General features: G+C 53.8%; 1 long non-coding RNA gene across 1 annotated transcript in view; it reads left to right on the top strand.

The window, feature by feature from the left end:
• Positions 1–25756, top strand: part of LOC125158811 (uncharacterized) — a 109725-nt gene that overhangs the window by 32668 nt on the left and 51301 nt on the right. Inside the window, exon 2 of the long non-coding RNA XR_007149516.1 lies at positions 15203–15389. This is a non-coding gene — a long non-coding RNA (uncharacterized LOC125158811). The remainder of the gene's footprint in view (positions 1–15202; positions 15390–25756) is intronic.

Raw genomic sequence — 25756 nt, 5'->3', positions numbered from 1 at the left:
CAGGACCTGAGCCAAAGTCGGACGCTGAACCGACGGAGCCGCCCGGGCGCCCCTGGTTGACTCATTTCTCCCTGACTTGAACAGGCAAGTTGGTTGACCTGAGTCATTGATTAATCGGCTACTTCTCAGTCGTGGCTGTGCCTCAGAATGACCCACGAAGCTCGCAGCAGACACCACGGCCTGCCTCCAGTGCCCGGATCCCGCCCCCGTGTCTCCGGATGGGGCCTGGATGTGGTGCCTTTTCAAAACCTCCCCAGGTGCTTTTCGAGTGAGACAAGCCGGGGTGGAAGATGTCTGCCTTGGCCTGAACAGCTGCCACGGGGGGTGAGCAGTGTGCCTGGGGCAGCGTTTGGCTCTGACTGTTCCAGGGCCATTTGGTCTTCTCAGCGAGGAGAAGGGTTGGCTGCCACAGTTGTTGAGTGTGACGTGGGCGAAGCCACTGATGGATTGGACCGTTTGCAGTGGGTCAGATGCTCCGGCCTGGGGCAGGGCAGCTGCGCTGAGACACCGGCAGGGTGAGAGGGGTTGGATGCTCACGGAAGCCCCAGGGCGCCCGACGACAGAGGGACCCTTCTCAAAGGCCCAATCAGGGCAGAGCCTCAGTGCACGTCATCAGGGGCACACAGCACTTAGCAGCCTGCCTGCTTTTCTGGACTGTCTCAGCTGGTCTTTGTCCCCAAGGAGAGGGGCCGCGAGGTTGGAAAGCCTATACTCATGTTGCCCGTGATGGAACGGGAGCTCCGGGTGAAGCGGGTCCAGCAATGTGTCACCGTTAGCAAGCAGCACGTGGACGAGAACGCACTTATCTGCTCAAGATCCCACGTGCTGGACATCCAGATCCGACTTGCCAAACACTCTGGAAACCAAAGTCAATTCTGGCCTGTTCTCACCCTGAATGGCCACCGTCACCTTCCTGCCTCCCCTCTTCTGCTTCCATTTTCTCTCCTGGGACGCATCAATGGGGGTGGCGGGGAGGAGGGTAACGAAAGAAAAAGGAACCCAAGCCTCTCTGATGGCTCCTCTTTGCAAATTCCACCCCGAGCATGCCAGGAGAGAGGTGAGATTTTAGATCAGAGTTTCCCGTCCTTTTCACGTACGACGTCAAAACATGCCTCAGACCTCTCCGGTAGCCCTCGTCCTTTTAATATCAGCGGGTTAAGGAATACACTCCTACCGACAATGCCGTTTGTGAATTTGTAGCACTCTTGATTTAGAAAATCCATCATTGCAATAACATGCACTTTGACAAATACTGGTCCAATTCATACGGGCAAGATATTTTCTGTAAAGATGCTTTTGCTATTATCCTAAGGAAGCACCTGCGTTTTTTAGAGGTGCATAATTATGTAGGAAAGGAGCGGCCCAAAGGCAGGGGTGCGTGGCGGGGTCGCACACCGGGGAACGTACTTGGTAGGTGTACAGGAGCTCGTCGGGCTATTTGCCCACTTCCATACGTCAATTTTCGTAACAAAATGAAAGTAAAGAGCATAGTTGGCCCGATATGAATTTGCAGACCCCTTAAAATAATTTTGTCTCTTCCTTACTCTGACATCAGTAGCCGGTGGATTGGAACCAGTGGTTTTAGACTACTGGTGAATCCTGTCAACCAGGCTTTGGTTTCGTTTTGTTCTTCATCTCTTCGGTCAAAAAGGCACAGAGCGATGCTGGTACCCGTGTTTGCTCACAAACCCCGATTTTCCCGTTCCGTTCTGCACGGACCGATGGATCCCTACCACTTGTTAGGCTCTGGGGTGGGGTTACTGAGATCCAGAGACACAGTCCCTCCTCCAGCAGGGCCACATCACACGGGACATGGGTGCTGAACCGGTCAAACAGGTGGTTAATAAAGTCGTTGCGAGAATACAGAATGTTGGAAGAAAAGGAGCAGGTTCCGCCTGAGGGTGCATGATGGGGGAGTCTCATCAGGCCCCGGGCAGGGAGGCTTCCTGGAAGAAGTGACATTTCAGTTGAGAACTGAACGGCCAGTAGGAGCTTGTCAAGCCCAGAGACCCCTGCATTCCAGAGAGCCCCAGGCTCCCCGCTCCCTGCTGTCCGTGGCCCAGGCGCTAGGGTGGAGGAACTCACCGCTCAGCGTAATCCGCCCCGGAGAGCAGCAGGAATCCCTGCCCCCCGCCCTCCACCCTTCCTTGTCAACAGCTGGCCCTTAACAAGTGACTAATCTTTAGCATGTTTGATATGAAGCGGGACAGCCAAAATAATCACCTGTCAGGGATTCTCTCTCCATAAAGACACGGCAATGATCAGGTTTCAGAGTGCGCGGGCAGCGTGAACCCCGGGAGCTCACCCTTCAAACAGGGCATTGACCTTCCCTGACTGCCTGGGATGGGCCGCATCGAGCCACAGCTCATATTTCCTGGGCCTTTCGTTGTGAGATGAAATGCAAGGAGGCCGACAGTGATAAAAAGATAGCGCTGAGCGGGCTGCGTGGTGCGGAGCCCTGCCCGCCGCAAGGTGTTCCGGAACCGGCCGGGGAGTTCATGTGTTTGAGAATTTTCTAGGTGCCAGGCACCACGCTCTGCACTCTGTCTGTGTCGTCAGCTTGACTCCTTCAGATTCTTGGATTTGGAGATTTCTCATGTCGAAGTCTGAACTCTGGATCCCCCGCCCCAACGTCCGCTCTCCCTGCATTCTTGCCAAATCACTTGGGCCAATACCGCGGTGGCTGCCTCCAGAGCTCGCTCGACCCTCCCAGCCCTCACCCGGTCCATGAGCAAATCCCGTGGATGTGCCTCCACTCCTGCGTGGGCGGCTACCACGCTGGACCAAACCTACACCACCCCTCCCCCGCCTTGTTGCCTTCATCTCCCCTGCTGGCTTCCTGGTGCCCGCCCACACCCGCCGCCACAGCCTGCTTCCGGCCCAGAAGTCGGTGGCGCTGCCCACGGCAGCAGCGTGGTCTCTCCAGGGTCCACAGGGCCCTCCTCCTATCCTTCAATCCTACCTCAGCTCGTCCGTACCCCTGCCCCCTTTCCTTCTAGATTTTTCTCCATAGTCATATTGTTGGGTTATGTAATCAGTAGCTCAGCACTTGTTTTCCTCTCTGGCTCCTGTGTTTTGCCTGTGTCGCCCTTTGCTGAGTGCGCAGTGCTAGGCCCTCGACTACGACCTGGAACAGAAGGACTGTGGCTCCAAGCCAGACCGCCTGGGTTTGCGCTCCGGCGCTGCCACTTCCTGGCTGGGGAATCCTCGCCAAAAGCTTCCTGGTGTTTTATGCGGGAGGCTGGCTGGTCCACGGTATCCAATACCCGTGACCCCACTTTCCTAGCACACCCCAGCACCACCCCCGTGGCCTTCAGGGCGCCAGGCACGGGTGGGTTCTGGCCAAGGGGGTTCGGGCAGAGACGATGGGGCCAGCGCGGGCGGGAGCCAATGGCCCCGGCGATCTGCAGCGGCCACACTCAGAGATGGCGAGATTCAGGGCAAGCAGAGCCACCCGGCCCTGAGCACGAATCCCCAGGACTCACCATCGGGGATCTGGACCCAGAGACTTAAATCTCTGTCCTCCTGGGTCCAGTAATTCTGCCTCTAGGGGTTGAGCCCGGAAACTATCTGAGATGCACACAGAGGTTTGTGCACAAATGTGGGCTGTTTCTCACCAATGTCAGTGTCTGAAATGAGGGAATTTGGTCATAAGTTGTGAATGAAAAGCCAAGTGAGGGAAAGTTGTGCGGCCGTTGACTGGAATTTGCCTCGTGAGGACCCTGAAGACCACCCCCCGCCCACCTCTCAGCAGCTGTGAACAGCGTTCCATGTGCTGTTCCATGAATGTGTGCTCTGTACGTGTGTGCAGAGGGTGAGATTCCCGTGTAATTTAAAAATAGATCAAACTATGCAGTGGTCACACCTTAGCAGTGACATCACTGGTGATTCCTATTTTCTACATAGTCTGTATTTTCCACATTTTCTAACATAACAAGCTCATTACTTTTGTAATTGATAGGAGACAGTACTTACCACCTTGCACCCTCTCTGAGACATGGGTCACTGTGGCTCAAATGCAGCAAGTTCAACCAGCCCTCTTATCTGGTATCTCCCAAGAGCCTTGAAAGGCATGATTATGTCACCTTTTATTTTTTTTTTATTATTATTATTTTTTTTAATTTATTTTTGGGACAGAGAGAGACAGAGCATGAACGGGGGAGGGGCAGAGAGAGAGGGAGACACAGAATCGGAAACAGGCTCCAGGCTCTGAGCCATCAGCCCAGAGCCCGACGCGGGGCTCGAACTCACGGACCGCGAGATCGTGACCTGGCTGAAGTCGGACGCTTAACCGACTGCGCCACCCAGGCGCCCCTATGTCACCTTTTAAAGTAACCCCATGGACAGACGAGAACCACTGACATGTTGAATGACAGTCCTTTTTTTTTTTTTTAATGTTTGTTTTTGAGAGACAAGGAGACAAAGAGCGAGTGGGGAGGGGCAGAGAGAGAGAGAGGGAGACACGGAATCCAAAGCAGGTTCCAGGCTCTGAGCTGTCAGCACAGAGCCCGATGCAGGGCTCAAACTCGGGAACAGCGAGATCATGACCTGAGCTGAAGTTGGACGCTTAACCCACTGAGCCACCCAGGCACCCCTAACGACAGTTCTTTAGCAAATGACTCATGCCTGGGGTTCCTGAGAGGAGAGTAGGAATAAACACGTGAGCAAAGGAACGAGGTACAACAAAGAGCTCTTGGGGGCAGAGGTCCTCCTTCAAGATTGGCTGCGACCCCAGCTTGGGCCAGCGGGCCAGGAAGGATGCACCCCACTGCCTTCACCGTGGAAATGATAAAAGGGCCCCTCGGAGAGGTGAGGCCACTCACCCAGAATCACTCGTCTTGTAAGTGGCATCTTCCTGGGCCCTTGAATCTGTGCCTTCCTGGGACATCACACCCCAGGGTGGGTATTAACTGGGGAGAGAGGGATGTTGCCAGCCAGAGGGGCAGCAGGGGTAGGGGGTGCCCGAGCACTGGGAAAGCTGGGATTTGCGAGAGTGAGGTTGCGAGCCCTCCCGTGATGGGGGGTGCTGTGTCCTGGGCACGCCCCAGAGCTCCAGGGGGGCTGACCAGACGCTCTCAGTGGCTCCCTCAGAGACGTCACTCCTGCTCAGCCTGACGCCCCCACTCTGAGCCCTCCCCATGCCCCCCCTGCCGGCACAGCGGGCCCTCCTCTCTATGCTGCCACCTCCTTGGCTCCGCAAGTCCCGTTGGCACGGCCGCCACGTGCAGGACATTCTGCCTGCAGACCGGGTCTAAGCGGATGGCACCAGGTCACGCATATCCCACCGTCTGCGCCAGGTGACGTCAGCTGATGGCTCTGGTTGATGTCAGTGTGTGCGCCCAGGGCCCACCTCCACAGCCCAAATTCCTTACCATTCCCAGTGCCGGTTCCCTTCCTATGGAATGAATTGTTACCCGCCCCCCACCCCCCACACACATAGGTTCATAGGTAGAAGCTCCAACCAACAACGAGACCGTTATTTTGAGTCGGGGCCTTTAAGTAGGTGATTCAGGGTAAGTGATGTCATAGAGGTGGGGCCCTTTCTGATGAAGTCGGCGTCCCCCAAGCAGAGGGAGAGACACCTGAGAGCTCTCTCTGTCTCTGAGCGAGCCATGTGAAAGCCCAGCGAGCAGGGAGCCTGTCTCCAAGCCAAGGAGAGAGGCCTCACCAGGAAGTACCTTGCCGACATCTGTACCTTGGATTTGGGGTCTCCAGAATTGTGAGAAAAGAAATGTCTGTGATCCTCGGTGGCATTGTTGTCACCGCAGCCCGAGCAGACTCGGGCATCCCCTGTGGCCAACAGGGGGGCACGTCACGTACCCTCAGGGGGCCCCCCCGACAAGCTCTGTCCTGCCCGGATTTCAGATCAGTGTTGGGTGACACTCTGGCTAGAAATGGCTGATGCTCCCTCACTCGACAGCCGGTGTCTGAGGACAGGCCGCCCACCGGCCCCTCGGGCTGTGGGGCTTCCCCACCACTCTGGGACCTGTTCTAAAACTCCTTTCAAGCCCATGGGCGACCCCACAACAATCGATGCATTCCTTTTTTCCTCGAGTTAGAGGTGTTTTCACTGCAGTGAAAAAAACCCCAGGTAATGGAACGGCATTCTTATCTTTCCTGGTGTTGGAGCAGTTTGGCCCTTAAGATGGCAAAATGCTTTTGCTCTTCATGTGTCTGGATGAGAGAAGCAGCGACACACGGGTCCCCCAAGTGTTACTTTTCACCTTTTACTCCCCTGCCCCCCTTCGCTCATGGAGATGGGAAGAGAAGTGGGGGAACGATTCAGTCTCCAGCTTAGCCTGGTTCCAGCCTCAAGGGCAAATGCGTGGATTTTATCCAAAACGAGATGAACGGGAGGGCCTCGCATTTGGGAGGCGGCCAGAAACGCTGTTGGAATGGGGCCGTTCTGCCACTGTCCCTGGGTTGTGGGGAAATGACCATCGTTTTTATTTTGCCAAGGGCCGGTCGCTTATCGCAAGGGCTGGAGGGCCAGGGGAAGTTCATTCCTCGTTGCCGTTTTGCTCTACGGTGCTAAATTAGTAATGGAACAGCTTGGTCCGAAGGGTTTCTTCCCAGGATTTAATAAAAGGCACAGGTGTGGCTGAAAGGCACTCAGCCATGCGCAGCCGGGGGCAGCAGGAGAGCTGGCTCCAAGAGCTCCTATCTAGGTGCAATCAGCCTTGTTCTGATTTAGGGTGAGCTCGTTGCCAAGGAGCAAGACACAAGGAACCCCTTTCTTTTGCAGTTTGGATGCTTTCTCGGGCTATGCATGTGTGTTGCTTCGCAGTAAAGGTCTAGTGGAATGCTGACTCCAAAACCTTTGGCCAAACCTAAGAGAAGGAGTTGAAGTTGGGAAAAGAAAAAGCAGGCACAGTTTTGGCATCCATACACTCCCATTAGGATCATTAAAGGTTGTTTCCCAGAAGAGAAATAAATGAAGGAAGGGATCTGGCGTGCCAGGAGAGTTTCCGGAATCACCATCCTCACCAGTGACATCGCCGCCATCACCATCACCACCACCACCATCATCATCATCACCATCAGCACCATCACCATCATGATTCCCGTCATCATCACCATCATCATCACCATCATAACACCACCACCATCATCATCACTAACTTTATTTGACCACCTGTGTGCCAGGAACCCTGCCCATGCCTCAATGTCCTTAGCACCTCCCTCTTATTTTTTTTCCGTGCGCTCTATTCAGTTTCTCTTCATGGCGCTTACCTCTCCTGGGCATTACGTCATAGATTTATTTGTTGACGTGTGTTTCCTCTGCCCTCTCTTGCCCAGAATGTGAACTCCACAAGGGCTTTTGTTTAATTGGCAATAGGACTCCCAGGATCTAGCCCAGGGCTTGTGACGTGAGAGGCGACCAGTAAATTGTAGTTGAATGAAAGGACATTAAGGACAACTCTGTGAGCTGATGCTGTCACACCGTCACCACAGGAGTGAGGGGAGTCAAGCTCACGGCAGCCACGTAGCTTGGCCAAGCGCGTCGGTATAGAATTAGAATTCAGCATCAGGCAGTTACCGCAACCTCAGGTTCTTTAACCTCTAGAACAAGCTGTACCTTAATCTTTGCCCGCGAATTAATGGCACATAGATCCTTGAAGACTTTTAAATCCCTACATCTCTGGTTATTTTTTATAAAGCAAATGAAATGCATCTCCGTTCTCCAAAAGGAGGAAAAAGCGATCTCTAGGAGTGGACAACCACCCACATCTGCTTCTCTGCGTGACATAAACACCTGAGCTTGTGTTCTCCAAAAGACTTAATTAATGAGTTGACCAAGTCAGAACCATTTGCCCAAACCAAGGCAGGGATAAAAGTTGATTGACAAGGGTCTAATTAACCCCCCATTTATAATCTAACAGCCTGAGATCTTTCAGGTCGTAAAGGACTTTGATCCTAGAAATTGTGCTAATCATAGTCCCCCACCCCCACCTCCTCCATTTCTGTCTGGCTTCCCTAACTTGAGGGTGGGTGCTGCAGAGGCAGGGCTTCAGGCCTTGTTGAAAAGAAATTAGTTCCCTGCAGTGGCCGAATGAGCTGTCTGTAAAAATAACAACAACCCCACATGGGGTCTTGAGATAGCAATCTGGCCATGGGCTCCCTCAGCGGGGACATCGTTTGCATAGTGATGCATGCCAGATGGTTCTGAGACAAATTCCAGTATCTGTGATGATGGAGGGGCTGCCACTCCTTGGGGTGGGCTCGTGGGGGTGGGGTGCGCTGCTCTTGTGGGACTCAGGGAATGACCCTCGTTAGTGGTGTGTGGGGCGGGGATCCAAGTTAAACACTGGTGACAGACAATAGGGCGGAAATGATGCAGCGTGGTTGGAGAAGTGGGTTCTGAGAATGGTGTGGGCGTCGAGGGGCCAACAGGCAACACCCCGGGGTGTCCTCTCTCTGCTCCGCCTGAGAGGTCCAGAGAAGTGGGTCCAGATTTGGTGATTCCGGAGACCAGGGCATACTTTGTTTTGAATCAGGTGTATTGACATAGGCTTACTGACTTTTATTGTGTCTGTTAAGTTACTTACAAAACAAGGGAACAAAGAGGTTGACAGAAGCAGCAAAAATCCCTACGATCTACCTCCAAAACCAATTAACTTATTTTGAAAAGAACATCTTAACACACACAAAAAGTGGGAAGAATGTCATCACAGATGCAACATAGACCTTCTCAAGGAAGGGCGGTAGATGACCACGAGCAAATTTGTACATACTCACATCGCCCTTATTTCTTTCATTCATCCTTTGGTGAGAATTGGTTGCAGATCCACCGAGCCCAAGGCCTGGTGTTTGTAGGGTGACAGTAAGTCCCTTTGGGCTGGGACAGTTAGGTTGAGGCGATTGCTAATTAATTAACGTTTACTAATTGGTTTTAATGTTTCCTCTCCCTCTCAAATGGGCTCCAGTTTGGATGCTCAATTATATGGTCACCCTGAGACTTTGGGGGCCTCTAGTGCAGACAGGGATCAAGACTTTAATTCTGCTCCATGACCCTGGGGACATTATTTTTAGTGCTCTTTGAAAATGCTTTCCTTGTGTATTTCAGTGAAGGAAGGGAAAACCTGATACGCTGAGATTTGTTCTTTCCCTCTCTCTCTCTCTCTCTCTCTCTCAACAGCTTTGTTGAGATATCACTAACATGTAGAAAGTATAGATATTTATAGCGTATAACTTGATCTTTTGATATACGTATATGTCGTGAAATTTCTTCCCCCTTCCTTTTCTTATTCTACATGATGGTCTGAAATGTCCTTGTATAGATGAGCAAGCAGCAGAAGAGAGATTTTAATAAAACATGATGCATATAATTCTGTCCAAATTAGTCATGTGACTTAGAAAAGAGGGAGATCTCGAACTTTCCCCGCTTGCCTGCTATTGTGCTGGAAACTCACTGGATACTTAGCACCTCATTTCAGCAAATGGGGACACAGCACCAACAGACAACAGGATGTGGCCAAAACAGGGCGTCTACTTGTCTCTTCCCCGACTGAATTTTATTACTTACATGTTGCGTCTTGCTTACAGAGTCTAAATGACGGAAGAGACGCCTCGTTCCATCACCATCTCCCACGCTGCTCGTAGTCTGCGTGTACCCGTGTGCTAATGGAGAAGGGATGGGGAGTTTGATGCAAAGGGGGGTTGTCAAGACGAAAACCCAAATAGTCACCACTGAACACAATCTTTATGTTCACGGAGTGAGAGATGGTGTGTCCCCTCGAAAGGGACCATGAACCATCCTGAACGTTAGCTACATCTAAATGTCCCCAAGTGCTAGGTGATGACAGGGCTGGAGCTGCTGGCAACAACTGAGGCAGCCTCCCGAGGGCCTGCAGGCATCCCTGCCTGAGCAGTTCCATCTCCCCTGCACACTGGGTCCACACACTGTCCAGGAGAGTGAAGGCAGCAGACACGGGCTGGTGCCCATCCCCCTACCCCCAATAACCCACTTGACTCTAAAAATATTGGGTTTGATGGGGATTTTCGAGATTTTCTGGTCCAGGCTACTCACCTACAGATGAGAAAATTCTACAAGGCCCAAGAAGGGGCGCTCAAGGCACTCGTGTTCTTGCCCAAGACTGTAGGTATTCAGTAATTTTTTTTAACCTAGGGTGGTCCTTGGGTTTGGCCAATCAAACGAGTTCCCCAGTGATGTGTTCTTCATCCTCCTCTGCCCTGCTCTGCCCTGCATGGGGTTGGGACTCAGTATGCCTGCCTCAAGCTGAGCGAAGCCTGTCCTCTGCCAGAACGTTACGTGGGCCAGGCCTTTGGCCTCAGGACCCCCATGGCGGCCACTGGTGCTGGGTGGCTGGTGGAGTCAGGCCCTCCTCAAGGGAAACATCTGGACGCACAGGCCCGAATTCTCCTTTCTGAGTGACCAGATTGTTGAACAAAAACAAATACCTGCTTTGTGCATATTTCTTTCCTTTTGGGGGGGTTCAAGAAGAGTTGACGTTGGAGCCACAGTCAAAGACGTTGCCAAAATAGTCAGAGGCTCTCTGAAGGAAAGGGTAGCCAGTTGCCAGCGTTGAAAGCAGCAGCCAAGATTTAGGAAGCTTAAATACCTAACCTGCCTTGATTTAGAGCCCTTTTAGGCTGACATTTAATATCGACTTGCCTGGTGGGCAGGTTTCTCGCAGTGTTTGGGGAAGGCTAAATGGGACTGGAACAGTGATGACCTCACCCAGAGCTCGGCGCCCCTCGGGTCTGGTGCCTCTTTGAGCTCAGAGCAGCTCAGTTTGTGGAACTCCCAGGCTGGCCCCACGTTCCCGGTGGGATTTGGAAAGCCCTGTGTTTATCCCTAGGGCGGAAGGGGGTGCTTTTGGTGGGGTGACGGTGCAGGCCCACCAAGGGAGATCGATGCAGACTACACAGCAGTCATTGGTCTGATCATGGAGAAGGCAGATGCAGGCCAGCCAGAGGCAGACCCAGGACCGAGGGGTGGATATTCTGGGGAGTCACTTTCCATGTATTGTTTGAATGACGACAGCCATCCAAAATGGAATACCCTGGTTAAAGAAAGGTCTGTCCCCACGGGAATTGTTCTGAGGCTTAGATGACCACTTGGCTGGAAACATTGTTAAAGGGTTTCAAAGGCTGGAAAGGGCGGGTGTGGGCTAAATGAAGGCTAAGGTCTGACAGCCAAGCAATCCACGAGAAAGAGGACATACTCACCAGCTTCTATTTAGGGGTCTCTGGTATATAGGAATCCCTCACTGAACTGGGGTTTCAAATAGGACTCTTAGCTAGCTGAAAAGCAACCAGGATCAGCAAGGAAATACCAAATGAGAATTGGGGACCTGTTGCTGCAGCGTTTGCATGGTTTCTAAGTAAGAGGGTGCACGGGGTCTCCTTTGTGACCCGGTGACTCCTACTTTAGACACGACTCTAACAGACTCGGTGGATTCCTCAGCAGTAGCTGGTAGAGAGAAGTACATTTAGGAACCTGGGAAGAACATAATTTTTAATACCCAGAGAAAAGGAATCAGAAGTGTGGCAAAGTGAGGCCGTTTAATGAGAAGGCAAACATTTGGACAAACTTTGGGAGCACACAAAGACGGGCCAGGCTGTGGGTCATCGATAAGAAGTTAAATTGTGTTCGATGGCCTCTGTTAAAGAAGACAGAGTAATCTACACCCTATTTTATGGAGATGTCTGATAGAAGATTGAGAGGTAGCTCCATACCTGGGAATTTGCAATACATATGGCGGAGGATGTATGAGTAAGAGCCACATTATAAAATTATGTCTCAGTATCAGTATGAAAGCGTAAACAACTTAGAAAAGTGAGCACGGGACCGGACATGAGCATTTCACATAAACACTGTACACGTGGCCAATCTACATGCAAAACGTGCCGACCGTCATTGGTAATCAAACACAGGCGCACAGTTGAACAAGGAGACTTGAGTTTTGTCTGCCAGACTGTCCAAGATCTAGAAGATGTTCCAAGTTAGTTGGGGTGTTGGGACGTAGATTGGTATGCGTTTTGAAGAGCCAGTCTGGCACTTTTTGTCAAATTGTCATCTTATCCATTTATCAGTTTTACCTAGAAATTCCACTCCCGGCAATTGCCCCCCCCCCCACCACCACCAAAATGAATCTGAAGATATGTGTTCAGGGATCGTCATTGAACCTAGAATTACAAGACGTTAGAAACAGCCTGAAGCCCACTGATCCTGTGGAATATTCATGTGGTGAAATATTAAGAAAACATCTACACATGACATATGCTTGTGAAATGGTGAGGGCGATAGATTGTGAATAAGATAGTGTGGGTGAAATATACCGTTAAGGAACAAAGAAAGCTGTAGAACTGTGTGCGAAATATGATCCTTTTGGTATAAAAAATTATCATTGTTATTTAAACCATAGTTATACCGAACTCTGAAGCTATTCGTGGGTCTTTCAGCTTGGAAAACTGGTCATTTCCTTTGGGTCAGGCACTCTGCTGGACTCTTATGAAGATGAGCTCATGAAATCTTTGCCAACATCCTCTAAAGTTGAGCCTCCTCACCCAAGGCTCAGATCATTGTGGAATCTATCACCAGTTAGTAAAGTACGTGGCTCAATCAGGATCCAAATCCAGATCCATGTGCCCTCGGAATGTAGGCTCTCAGGAATTTACCCATCTGTCTGTCCATCCAGCCGTCCGGCCAGCCAGTATTTACTGAGGGTCTTTTTTGAGCCACAGTATGCTACCTGCTTTTGTTTGAAGCCGTGACTAAGGGTAGAGAATTGGTATGGGGAGCACACGTAGAATGCACAGGAACCAGTTCCTATTTGAATATTCTCAGGGATAAACGATGAAAACTCTATTTTCCAAACCGTAGACATGGAACTGTTGTGCCTTTCTGACATCTGTTTCATAATGTAGGGAAAGTCCTAGGATTGAAAACAATCAGGAAATGGAAATCCAAACTGGGGGTGGGGAGGGGCTCAGAGGGCTTTGCCATCACTGAGAAGCCTAGATGGCATGGAGGAAGGTCAGCACGAAGGTGTGAAAGAAGCTAGGGGAGTCAGGGGGGTGCCAGGGGCCTTTGGGTGGGGACAGGGGACCGATTCGGGGGGTGGGGAAGGGACCGGTCTGGGAGAGGGGCAGGGGGAGGCGGTGTCGGGGGCCCAGGGCTTTACTTGTAGACCCAGAGAACAGAGAGCTGTGCTCCCCACTGGGGCGCTGCTCAGAGGCCAGGTGACCAGAGGGCCTGGGACTTGTCTTCGGCCCAGAGCAAACCCTTGTTGGAGCTCGCTGGGTCACTGATCAGCCTGAGCCCCATCGTGGCCACCAGGCTCATGGGGAGCTCTTGAGAAGGACCAGAGTGTAAACGCCAGCTCCAAGTGGTTCTGCCTCGATCCGTCTGGAAAGAGGGCAGGCACCTCCTTTGTTTTATTTACTTATTTTTTCTTTAAAGCCCTCCAGGTAATTCCAAGGTGCAGGCAGGAGGAGAAACGAGTCTGAAATACAACCCTTTTAAATACAATGACCCGTTCACCCATCTTGCAGTCCTGGGGTGCCCATTTCTCAGGTGGGGTGCCGTTGGGGAAACCCTGTATGATGGGGGTGGTCTCTGGGCTTCAGGAAACAAGATGCTCATCCAGACACAGCTGCACCCTTGGGTGTGTTCTCGGCTGAGTCACTGTCCTCCCCGGACCCGCGTGCTGTCCCGGGACGACTTTGAATTGCTCGCCCCTGATATCGCACCCAGTGACCTCACCAATAGCATTGAGTGCTTGTGGAACGAATGAACGAACGAACGAACGATGTTAGGGCTATTTCAAATAACCTAACTTAATCCTGGAAAGGCAATATCCCTGCCCACTCTCACCCTTTACAGCTCTAAGTATTTAAATCCAGACTCCCTAGAAGGTCTATACCTCCACCCTTCCCATTTCCTAGGGCGGCGATAGGGTTAGAGGGTCAGAATGTGCTGCTGCCATATTTCCAAAACTCTATTTCATTTGCAAAAACCTCAGAATTTACAACCCTAAAACCACCCTTTTCACCACTGGCTTGGAACACCACCAACCCGCCTGTGTCAACCCCTATTTAACCCACCGGTTAGACCAGCACACAAACAGTGGGCATCTCCAAAAGGTCAGCCTTCCCAGACCGGCGACCCTTCCGCTGCTTTGCAATTTTGCAAGAAGGGCCCTGGGGCCCGACCCAGTCACACACGGTCTGATTTGAGCTTTTTCCCACTAATTAAATTCAAACCATTAATCAGATGAGAGACTGTTTTCTTTTTGCCTTCGACCTCAAGCAGCTTTTGTCCTTGGGATCTGTCGCTCTGGGAATTTTACCCCTTCTGGGAGAGGATTCGCTCGAGCTTTTGAAGTTGGCGGGGGGAAAGAGAAGGCAAAGGAGGCAGGCGAGATTGGCTTTATGCAAAGTGGCCACGAGGCACGCCTGCAGAGCCGGCTGACCTCGATCCCTTATCCCCGCAGCCAAAGAGATGGGACATTGCTGCCCTATTTTGTTTGCTTAGCTGCACGGTTTTCGTGTCACGTGCCCGAGGACGGGTGTAATCTGTCTTTTAAAAAAGCATGTTACAGGGGCGCCTGGGTGGCGCAGTCGGTTGAGCGTCCGACTTCAGCCAGGTCACGATCTCGCGGTCCGGGAGTTCACGATCTCGCGAGATCTCGAGTGATCTCGCGTGAGTTCGAGCCCCCCCGTCGGCTCTGGGCTGACGGCTCGGAGCCTGGAGCCTGTTTCCGATTTTGTGTCTCCCTCTCTCTCTCTGCCCCTCCCCCGTTCATGCTCTGTCTCTCTCTGTCCCCAAAATAAATAAACATTAAAAAAGCATGTTACTCCGCACTTCACACCCCTGACTCTCTTACCCTGACTGGTGTTTTCTCTGGGGGGGAAAAAAAAAACCTGGAAAGAGTTAAGTACTGTTCGTTCCTTCCTTTAAGATCAAGTTTTGCGAAGTAAACTGGAAACGACAACAGGAAAATAAATACCAGCCACTTGCAGTGTGTCCTCTGTCTTGCTGAAAGGCGACCCTGGCCTTAAGGGGACGAGGCAAAGTGGAGGTTAGACTGTGTGCCACCACAAAGTGAAAAAAAAAAAAAAATCTAGAACAAGAGTCAGCCTGTGGGATTTGAACCCAGGGACTGGGGAGAGGTCAGGCCACAACCTGCCGCTTGACATCGCTGTGTAATGATCTACGGTGTCTGGTTTCCAGAACGTCATGGTCATCAACCGCTGCGGCTTACGCGGATTAACTTCTGAACGCCGAGGCCGGTCCCGTTACTTGGGTTCGCGCTGTTTGCTCACGTGAATCACATCACACGCGCTGATGCATCAGGAAGTGGCTGGAGCCCGCACTCAGTGGCAGATGTTTCCATCCCGGAGCTGAGGGGACAACTCTGGTGAGTGCAGTCTTTTTCTGTGGTGAGAGGACCCCGCCCTAGTCCTGCCCCTTCTGCACCCGTGTGGGTTCCGGATTTGGGCCTCTCTGGAGGGAGAGCCCGTTAGCTCATTAACCAGGCAGCCGACTGACGGTTCCCACCTCACGAGGGCTCCAGGCTGGTGACCCTGGTCACTCTGAGAGTGGAGGCCCCGTCACCAACGTTCCCTGAACCATATGCTGTTGGAGGTGCTGAAATGTGGTCCCTGACCTCAAGGGGTCATCTCTAATTGACTTTGTTTTGGTCCCGAGTATCAAATGAGCAGAAACAAAGAGACATTTTGAGGGGGGTGTGCTGGTCGGCTAAGGGGATTTCATGGAGGTGCCCGAGTTTGAGGGCCAGTGATCTCAGCAGGAGCTTCGTAAATGCTCCCACGGTCGGAGCATCACCCCTGTATCAGCTTCGCCAGGTGAGTCTGTGTCGAGAACGGTGCTTTAGGTCGAAGGCGTCGACCTCGGAAAGTTAGCGACCGTATCGTCTGGCGCACAAAGGGCAGGGGACACCTCCTCTTTTGTGAATGAGGGAAGCCACCACTGGGAAGGGCCAGACGCGGGAATGCTGAGCTCTTTGGCGGGTGGGCCGGCTGGCAGCCAGGCCCGAACCCTACTCGCACAGCCACGGACACGCTCCTCACAAATCAGGAAGACCACCTCCCTGGTGACCTTGAACTCCACTTGCATTTGGCGAGGGTCAGGGACGGCCTCCTGGAATGAGGCGCAGACCAGGCAAAGGTGTAGCGGTTGGACGCTCTTGGGCCCAGCTAGAAGGCACCACTGGGCAGGCCACATGTCTGTATTTTGCCCAGTACCGAAGGCCACCCTTCATGGGGGAAGAGGGGCTGTGGTCCATGCATAGAGAGAAATCACTTCATGTCCTGTGACTTTAGTACGGGACCTTCAATGGCAGCAGGATGCTTCTCCTTCTTTTTTTATTTATTTATTTTTTGGCCCGTGATGCTTTGAAAATGGGACATTTCACGTATAAATGCTGGTATCCTGTGGCTTTTGATAAACTCAGCAGATCTGGCCACCCTGGACCCGTGTTCCTGTCTAGAAATGAGGGTCCGGAGCTCAGCCACGACTGTCGCTTCGGGCAAGGTCTGGGCTCTCAGTTTGCCGCAGACCCCACCACCCCCTATTGCCTGCTCCTTAGCCGCTTCACGAGTGCACAGCGTCCGCCTGGGTCCTGGGGGCCACGCGTTTGCAATGCTTCCGAGGGTCGGGGAAAATGCGTCCCCTGTGACAGAGTCACAAATGATGTTGAGTAAAGTCATGCACAGTTGAAATTCCTTGCACAGAGACTGGAGCAGGTCACTGATGGGGGAAGCCGATAGCCAGTCACAGGTTAACGAGCCTTCTGCTCTGGGGAGGATATATAAATATACCCCAGAGGGGATCTGAACTTTCCCCCACCTATCTGATCCGTCTCTAATTGTTACCAATTGGTATTCCCTTACGTCCATGCTTTCTTTGTAATAGAGACCTTGTTCTCATTCCCCCGCTGAGAGTGACCCTGTTTTCCAGCTGCCCGTCCACAGGGGTCACTGATTTCCTGGGACAAGAATTTGGGGGGTTTTGGTGTTTAAAACATCCAATTTTCTTTCTTCCCTAAACTGGCTCCATTTATCTTAAATCATTAAGCGCGCTGGCGTCCTTGAAAGCTGCTCTCACTGGATTCATATCACTAAGCAAAGTGACAAGAACTTTACCAGGCGTGAGACACGCTTTTTACGTTGTTTATGCTTTTCTTAAAAAACAAAACAGAACAGAACGACACTTTAGCAGACGTGCGTGGAGGCTGGCTTCTGTCCTGGCTGGCCTTTCAGTCCGCACGGTGCGCAGTTGTCTGTGGAATTGTGAGCCGGGGGTTGCTCTAAGTCCCGTGCCGTGCCCTCCGACCTCGGATGCGGTGAACACGTCGTGGGTGAGGCTGAGTTCGCCGCCCGGGACTGTCCTGAAGTCTGGGCTGGAGCGAGGGTCTGAGGCGCGACCGCTCCCAGACGGAGATGTGGCCCCGGGTCGGAGCGGGTCGGAGCACTTCTCCCTGGTGCCTCTTGGCCCGCGGGCCCAGGGGGAGCGGGTGGCGGGTGTGGGGGGCTGCGGAGGGGAGCGCCAGCGGTGAATGTGCGTGATGCCCCTGGATCGCACACCCTTATGGTCAAAAAGGCAAATTTTATGGCGTGGATATTTTACCACGGTGACAAAAAAGGCAACGGGAAGGAAAAAAAGACTCTTCAATGAGAAACCTCTAAAATGAAAAACAACCATGAGGGGCCCAGAAAGACGAGGCAAAACCTCGTGTTCGTGAAACAAGGTCGTGGCCCGTGTCGCTTTCCTCGTGGGAGACAACTGTGTGCCTTCTCACACACACTCTTACACTCTTGTACACATGTCTCACACACATACACACAGACATGCACACACACTCACCTACACACACACGTGTCTGTCACACACATGTGCCGGTCTCACACACACTCCTGCATACACTCGCACACATTGCCCATCTCTCACACACACACACACACACACACACACTCACACACACTGACACACACACTCACACACACGTATCTGTCTCTCACAGACACACACTGTCACACACACTCACCTGTCTCACACAGACATACACTCATTCTTACACACTCACACATCTGTCTCACACACACACACACCTACATACTGTCGCACACATATACACAGATGTGCACACACACATACATGCACAGCAATCACACACGTCTGTCTCACACTCACACTCACACATTCACATGCCTACACACTCACAGACACACTCATCTGTCTCACACACACCCACTCGTACACGCTCACCCGCACACTGTCACACACAGGTGTGCACACACTCATGCACACGTGTGCTCGTCTCTCACACGTGCAGGCGTGCTCACACCTGCACACACCCTGGAACCCTTTGAGCCCACGTGTCGTAACCATCACTGCCAGCTTGTCACCAAGCCACGGACATCCTGGTGAGACCCGGACCCCCCACGGCTTCGGGGAGCCCTAGCCAGTGTGTTAGTGTGCGTACAGCACAAACCCGCCGTCTGAGACAACACACGCTCACAGTCTCACGTTCCGGAAGCCGGGAATCGAGGTGTCGGCAGGGCCGTCCATCCCCGTCTCTGTGTCTCTGTCCTCCCCAGCAGCCCCCCCCCCATATGGACCCCAGTCATATTCGATTAGGGTCCGCCCTGCCCCCGTGTGACCTCATCCTAACTAATAACATCTGCAATGACTCTGTTTCCAAGAACGTGTGCGTTCTGAGGGACCCATCCAGCACCTAATGCCCCGAGTCCCTCCTGCCCCAGCACCTCTGAGAACCTCTCGATTCCTTCTGGAAACCCACGACTGTTTCTCCCGAGCATCTGTGACTCGGAAGGGGCCGCTCCAAAGCCCTGGCTGTCACGGTTTAAAGGGAGCGAACGTTGCAGCCATGGTTTTAATTAAGGGTTGATGGGCCATGTCATGACATCATCAATAAAATGAGCATAATAAAAGAAATAATTTGGTAGGAGGCATGGGAGGGCAGCCCAGACCTCGTCACGAGCCTGCACTCTGCAGCAGTGAAAGGCCATCCCAGCGCTGGCACCCTTGTCCAGGCTTCCCAGGGCAACCCTTGTCCGCTAAGCAGTTCCACTCATGCCCGTCGACTCTGCGTGGCCCCGCCAGCCCGAGGGCTGCCTCCGGGTGTCGACTGCGCTATGCTGCGAGCTGGGTGAACCGAGCCGGTTAACTGCCAGCTGCTGGGTCAAATCCTCTCTTCTGGAAATGGCGTACCAGGGTTGTGGTGTTCCTGCAGCGGGGGGGTGGTCTGGGGGGACTGGGTCTTCGTGGAGCTGTGTGTCGCTGTGCGGCCAGCCTGGGAAGCTGGCCAGAGCCTCCAGAACAGAAGCCAGAAGGGGGTGCCGGGGTTTAGAATTAAGCTCAGCCTCAAGTGCAGGGTCAGGGACGTCCTTGGCTGGACTTGTCCACGGCTGTCATTTCCTTAAAGCACACAGATGAACCAATAGTCTTGTATGATTTTTAAACTCCGTGTCCCTGTACCTGTGGTTTAGAAAACTTGCTTTCTTGGGAACTGGGAAGATTTTGAGCGTTACGGTACTTCTAGGTGTTGCTGTTTGAATGAGGAACATTGATGAACGGAATGAGCCCGGAGATCACAGGGAGCAGGTGACTGTGGGGCCTCTGCTCAGGGCTGTACCCAGGTGGGTACTTGACCAGGGCGCCGGGCCAAGGGGGCCGACGCCAGCCTGGGACCACTGCTTCTGGAATGGGGTGACTTTCTGCAACTTGCCCACCCAGAGGAGGTGTTGTCTTACCGAATTTCCACGAAGACAACTCGCTAGGTAGCGGGGCTCTGGCTGAAAGAATTTGAACATCCATTTCGAGAGAATGGACACACTCCTTTCAAACTGAAGTCCTCCGTCAGTGCACGCGGCAGATGTCTTGTCGCGCACCTGTTACGCTCCGGACGCTCTGCCATCTGTGGGGGAGGAGGGTGGGGACGGAAGGGTCTCTGGGTCTGAGGACACAAATTGGACCGACGGGTAGACGTCACACAGAGGCTGACTGCAGCACAGAGATGGAGATACGCTGACCAGGGTGGCTCTTGGAGAAGCGGTTTGGAACTGTCCAGATGTGGAAGCTGGGCTCATCCTGTGACTGGGTCCCTCGGTTCCTGGGTGCGTCCCAGCAGCATTGTGTCTAAGTGCCCCGAGCTGGAACAGTAACACGAGGCGATGGCAGTGGCACCGTCTTATGAGAATGAAGCTGGTGAACACAGAAGCTAGCGCTGAGCGAAAGGAGCCAGTCACAAAAACAGATGCGCCAACACCGTGCTTTGGTGGAGTTCAAAAGCCGGCAGGACCTCCTTATTCGTGGCCGTACCAACGCGTGCCAGGTGCAGAGAGGAGCCGGCCACGGTCAGCTCCCGCGCTGAGAGGACGCTGCGTGGGGGGAGCTAGGGCTGGGGGCTTGGGGCACCACCGTGTTGATGACCCCGGCGCTCGCCTCCGGGAGCAGCCCGGACCCGCCCTGAGACCACCCGCACCTTTGCTTCCTGAGGGAAGTGTCTGTGAAGTCAGGTGCCTCTTGGCTTTCTCGAGTCTGTCCCGTCTTCTGTAAGGGGAATAACAGACCCACTGGACAAGGGTGTAGAAAAGCCCACGTGCAGCCTGGTGGTGTGACCCGGGCACAGGTGGGCGTCCGGGGGGTGCTCCCGGGCCCTGCAACAGCGCTTCGGGTGACACAGGCGTGCTCTTAAACCTGCACTGACTCCCAGCCGTGTGGCGGGCGTCAGATGCCTTCAAAGAAGGACTTAGGCTGAGACAGAGAGAGACGCACAGAGACCGAGACAGACAGGTAGAGAGAGGGAGAGGGGATTCCGCCACGCATGGATGACACCGCTCTGGCCCGGGGACTTACGGCTGTCAGAGGCCACTTCCTGTCCACCTGTCCGGTGAACCCCAGACTAGCTTAGCCAGTCCTCACAGTTACGGGAGCCAGTTCCCAAGTCCTTGCAATAAATCCCCTTACAAAGCCATACTTACCCCCCCCCCCCCCCCCGCTTATCAATTAGATCATCTCGGGCCCATCATTCAGCCTCCCAGACTGGAAATATCGCTTCATGGAGAATTAAATGAGAGGATATAGTATAAAGTTCTCAGCCCTTGGCTGTTTCCATTAAAAAATCTCCCAGAAATGTTAGGTATTCTCTTCATTACCCTTGCTCATCACAGGAATTCTGCAGAACGCTCTGATCCTGTGGGAGGGTGTGGCAGAGCTCCGGGCAGAGGGCTGTGCCCTCCCACACACCGCAGGAAAGGGCGAGAGGGCCAGGGGCAACTGCAGCCAGGGGCAGGGCAGTGGGGGCCAGGCGGTATTTCCAAAGGAATTAGTTTTCACCTGACGACGACAGATCACGCTGGAAATGCAAAAGGTCCTGAGGAGGGGGACACGCTGGCACATTCCATCTTCCTTTTTTTTTTTTTTAAGTTTGTTAATTTATTTTGAGAGAGAGCACATGAGTGGGGAGTGGGCAGAGAGAGAGAGAGAGAGAGAGAGAGAGAGAATCCCAAGCAGGCTCCATGCTGTCAGCACAGAGCTCGACGCGGGAGTCGATCTCACCGTGACAAAATGACCTGAGCCAACACCAAGAGTCGGACGCCTGGTCGACTACTCCCGAGGTGCCCCGTCGTCTTCCTTTTCAGACAGACTTGGCCATGGCGTGCCTCCCTCCCACACGCTCCTCCCACAGAGCGGCGCCTGCTATCCCGGTCCCCCTGCTCCTGAGCCTGGGCTGGCCTGGGTGCCGCGCCTGACCAGCGGACGGCTGCAGGAGTGACCTGTGGTTCACGAGAATAGGTCACAGGGGAGCTGGTGCTTCCTCCTGGGTCTCCGGGGACGCTCCCCTGTGGGAGGCGCCCCCCACACAGCACAGGGTCCCGGCCGCACGGACGGGCCGCGTGCAGGCTCCCAAGCACAGCCCTGCCGAGGTTCCAGGTGACGCCGTGTGCGTGTGACATCTTGGGCGCCCGTCCACCAGCTGTGGACATTTGACGGCATCCAGAGGAGAGTCCCTAGCGAGAACCATCCGGCTGAGCCCTTCCTAAATTCCTGGCCCACGAAATCCTGCCCCCGCTGCATGCGCCGCCCCCAGAAGCGGAGCTGGCCGGAACGGGGGGTGGGGGGCTCCGGGCGATGTTCAGGAGGGGTGCACGGGTGGTGTCCTGCCCCCTCGGCTCCCTAGGCGAGGACCCTAGGCAAGTTGTTTATCTCATCTGTTTACAGTTTCAGTAACAGTGGCCGCGTCTCCTGGGGCTGCCCTGAGGAACGAACGTGGAAATGCAGAGCCCTCACCGGCTGAGCCTCCAGCGATCTGTGGACGCCGGGCAGACACGGGGGCCGGTGATGTGGCAGGAAAGTCTGAAGCTGCCTCCTTGGCTTTTCACACAAGGGAGGGCCCTTGGCCGGCCTGGTCAGGGACAGGCAGGGCTGTGACTCACAGTGTCCTTCTCTTCAGCCTGGCTTGGGAAGGGAAAGTGTGACGCCATTGCAATCCGGGGAATTTGCTGCTGCGTCCAGACCCGGGCTTCCTCATGTCTGTCCGGGGGTGGGGAAGGGGACCCCATGGAACAAAGGAGGATTCAGATGGGAGGGAGGGGGGTGGGAGAGGGGCAGAGCCGTGGCCGACGCGCCCGCTCCTCCGGGTCCCCAAGAAGAGAGAACTCACACAGAAGACGCTCTGCTCTGGTCCCGACGTCCCATGTGAACCCACACCCTGGACCAACTCGCAAGGTTGGTCCGGCGAGCCCCCTCCTCCCGAGAGTCCTTCCTTACCTGCAGCCCAAGCCCACTGCTCCGAAGATGTTCCTGGAGATGGTGAGCACAACAGACGCACAGACCAGGCCCCCGACGCACGCGACGCGGACAACACCCGGGAGCCCTGGGACCCGAGTGCATCACCTCGCGAGCACCCACGGTTATTCGCTGACAGCAAGGTGTGATAAACCTCCAAACACCTTCTCTCACCGAGCCTTTGTTGTGCCTCAAGTCCACTCTCACTTGGGGCATTGGAGTCTTGAAGCCCCCAACCGGAAATGAATAGCCCCGCGGTGGAGTCACGGCCACCATCCCTCCGAGGTAATCCAAGATGGTGGCTGACATTTATACGGTGTCCGTGGCCAGGCTCCCTCTGGAGTGATTGTGTATTCCAGCTTTGTGTATCCGTGCTGTCCTCAAAATCATCTATGAGATGATGGATGCTAGATGCCGTTCAACGGACGGGGAAACTGAGGTACAAGGCCCTCAGGGAGTCTGGTCACGGTCACAGATGGGACTGGAACCCAGGCCTCTGACTGCAGGATCCGGGCTGTGAACAACTATGCCATCATCCTGGTGAGGCTCAACAGCTACGGCCTGGCAGCCATGGTGGCCACCTACATCTAAATAGATGAAGATCAAACAATTAAATTTCAGTTCCTCAGTTGCGCTAGCTCGTTCGGGCCCAGCAGGCGGGGGTGGCTTCCCTGAGGTGGCGCCACGGGGGTGATGCCTGAATGGCAACTGTGAGCCACTTCTGTGAATCACACTGGAAGAGTGAGTGGCCAGCATTTTTGGAAACCCGCGGCTGGAAAGGAGCTGTGGGGGGGGGGTGTTGGTGGTGGAGGAGCACCAAAAAGGCCCCGGGGCCGGGCAGGGGTGGGGGGTCAGGGTCAGGCCACGCAGGTGGACGGGACCAGACCCCAGAGGGCATGTGGGCTGCAGGCAGAAGCGTCACATTTATTCCAAGTGCAAAGGCAAGGTGCGTTTGTCTCGCTAGCAGTGAGTGCGTGGGAGACACTGTTATTCCCTCCTCCTTTTCCAGGTCCGAGCGGGGCCACAGGTAAGCGCTCTAGACAAACACAATCAAAGATGCTGCGGCCCTGTCTACCAGCTCCTTCTCTGGGACGTGGGGAGGTCCTGTGGGGTCTGAGCCCTTCACCGGCCTCGGTCCTTGGAGCGGGGCTCGGGTTCCAGACAGAGTGTGAGGGGGACGCAGGCACGGGTGTCTCTTTAAGACAGGCAGGAGCATCCCCAGGAAGGTGGTTAAGTGCAGACGGCTGGGGTACCCTCTGGCCCCGTCCGGGCCGCACGCAGCACGTATACCCGAGCGTTATCAGCTGCTTTTATGTGTGCGGGCTCACTTTGCAAGGAGCCCCAGAAAGTGGGGGCCGCGTCCATCTCCTCAAAGGGAAACTGGGTGGCTGGGCGACAGTTTGTCACTGAAGGATGTTTTGTGCCTTGTACGCTCTGCTCTGGGTGCGTGTGTTACCTATTCGAAACACAGATAAATAGAAACCAAGTCGTTTTAGGTAGAGGCTGGCGGGCATCTCGAATGGGGTCCGCCTCCGTGGGAATGTGCCGTTTCATGGTGAGACTGTGTAATCTCAGAGGCTCCTGTATCTAAAAGAGAATGTTAAAGGTCTGGCCCAACCCCCACAGCACAGAGAAACGCGCCGAGACCCACGGCCACACAGCTGTCTTGGGGCGTCCGGCTCTTTTGTGACCTGCCTCCTGCCCCCAGGAGATGCTCTCTTGGGCTGGACCCTCTCCCTGGAAACCTCCGTTTCTACATTTTTTATAATCCTGTGGTGCAAAACAAAACTCTGCCCACGTGGTGTTTTCCAAAGGAACTTTATAATCCGACTGGGGGCTGTGGGCGGGCTCGGCACACCGGAAGCCCGGGGACTCTGTGCTCTGACGGGTGAGGCGGTGTTGTCTGGGGCCCGGGGATGGTTTCTAGCAAGACTGGGGGCGAGGAGGCTTTTTGGCAAATCCCAAACCGCCAAATATGGAAGATTTCATGCAAAATAATGGACTAGGATCTGATGTGTGTCTAATTCAGTGTCTGTGTGTTCATGAATGCAAAGAGTACAAAGTATTTTCATAATTTGTTCTTATTGAACCTGGCTTCATAGCAGCCACCTCGTGTCAAGACCCATTGTAAGCACTGCACAAACATTAGAAGCACCACCTGACGGCATCTCCGAGTGTGCACCTTGGAGTTGTGTAGATGCAGCTTTAAGTCCCAGTTCTGCCATCATCAGCTGTGGGACCGAGGCCAAGTTACCGGACTCTGAGGATCGGTGTATTCACCTGCACAATGGGTAGGTCTCCAACTATCACAGACCTGTAAGGAATGAACTTCTTAGTTTGGACCACAGGCGATCACTGACTTTTGACCTGTTTTTACACGCGGCACAGGCAGGCTTCATACGGTTCAAGTGTACAAAGAGCTTAGCCCATGCCAGCCCTTGGGAAGCACTCAATAAATAATAGTTATTTTCTTTCCAACTTCTTTAGCCAGAGAGGGCCTTAGCCTGCAAGAACCTTCCCTCCGGAAAGATCCTGTGTCTCTCCGTTCCCTATCCTGAGGCCTTTGGCTCCCTTGCTCCACATTACTCTTCAGCGGGACTCACTCAGATAACTAAAGGGCTTTTGCTGGGCTCCAGCCTTTTAAAAGAAAGAAAATTGTGATAATGATTCTTTGTCTCCATAAAGTCTTATTTCCAGTGGCCTCAGCATCAGTGCAATACAGTTGCCCCCCACAGGCGCCTTGAGGTCAGTTTAAGTAATGAATCCGGGAGCAGAGAGCTCCCAAGGCAGGCTCCCGGCGATGCGAATTCCTCAGCCATATGTCGCCCCTGCAAGGTGGGGGGCCCCATCACAGCTCCTGACAAATGCACGGCTCCTGAGCCAGAGAACCGCAGGAGGTGAGGTTCACATGGGCCGATCGTATTAGAAGATACCCTCACCCGGGGAGGCACC

The sequence above is a fragment of the Prionailurus viverrinus genome, unplaced genomic scaffold, assembly GCF_022837055.1.
Source record: "Prionailurus viverrinus isolate Anna unplaced genomic scaffold, UM_Priviv_1.0 scaffold_38, whole genome shotgun sequence".
In the NCBI taxonomy this organism is placed as follows: Eukaryota; Metazoa; Chordata; class Mammalia; order Carnivora; family Felidae; genus Prionailurus; species Prionailurus viverrinus.
Note: the sequence above shows the minus strand (reverse complement) of the source record. Positions and strands in the feature narration are given on the sequence as shown.